Raw genomic sequence first — 1,197 nt, 5'->3', positions numbered from 1 at the left:
TCCTAAACGACCTTCGACTAACGTGGGATTTTTCGCACCGGCCGAACCACTCGCCGGTCTCGCTCGGGCTACATTTAACACCGGTAGTCGCTTGTTTATATGCGCGAGAACTCGCGCTTAAGCAGACCGAAGCCTCGCTGTCAGGTAAGGTTATACTTACGTCGCGGAGGCCCGAGCACGAGGAGCTCGACCAGTTACCGCTTGCCGTGACGAGGCCACCTTAAAGGTACTCTTACCACTATCGCTATGCACCCATCTCCATCTCCTGCCCTCCATCACCCCCATTACCCCTCCGCCCCGCTACCGTCCACCGGTTCGTCCCCCTTCTTTTCTCTACCCTCGTCGAGTTCTAGCCCCACCAACCCTGAGCCCAACCAATTCGCCTACCTTTCGTCCGACCGAGCTTCCCGACCGATCATCGAAGGCGCCATCATCAATGTAGCCCGCGTGACCTTGAAGTCAGCACCTCCTCAAAGCTACTTTTTCTCCTATTTCTCCTTCGCCTTCACCGTCTCCACTTCCTCCTTCACCACCTCCATCATCTTCCTCATCTTCCTCATCTTCCTCATATTCCCACATTCCAAGCCCGCGTCTTGAATTCCCCTTAAAAGATAACTCGACAACGCTATTCCTATCCTTCTTAAACCAAAGACAAACGCGTTTCACCCGACGGACGAGCTGCGTTTTGGCACGAGATAGCGAGTCTCGACCCTGGGATTCGGTTGCAGATTATACCCATTTCGCAACTTTTTGCGGTATCCCCGTCGGGGTTGCGAATACGTGGGCCCGAAGGGCACCGGTGAGTCCACCTTTCGATATCGGACAGACGAGAGAGGAGAAGCGGGAGGCGACGGCTACGGCGACGGCGATGTCTTCCCCATTGGGAATCACAACATCCGCGGACGAGGCGAAAAATGCGTGGCGTTGGAAATGGACGAATGTAGCAGGTTGTAGAGGGACGGCCGATACGGCCTCGCTAACAAGGTCTGTGCGCGGCATTAACGCCTCGCGCACAGGTCGAGAGCGGTACGTACGTGCGCATACGCACGCACTCACTTCCATATACCAGCACCCACAACTACACTGGCACGAAGAAAGAGAGAGATAAAGAGTGATAAATAGATAGATAGATGGATAGATAGATGGATAGATGGATGGATAGATGGATAGATAGATAGATAGATAGATAGATAGATA

This window comes from Ceratosolen solmsi, unplaced genomic scaffold (genome assembly GCF_000503995.2).
Source record: "Ceratosolen solmsi marchali unplaced genomic scaffold, CerSol_1.0 scaffold41, whole genome shotgun sequence".
Classification (NCBI taxonomy): domain Eukaryota; kingdom Metazoa; phylum Arthropoda; class Insecta; order Hymenoptera; family Agaonidae; genus Ceratosolen; species Ceratosolen solmsi.
The sequence above is the reverse complement of the archived record's forward strand: the minus strand, read 5'-3'. Positions refer to the sequence as shown.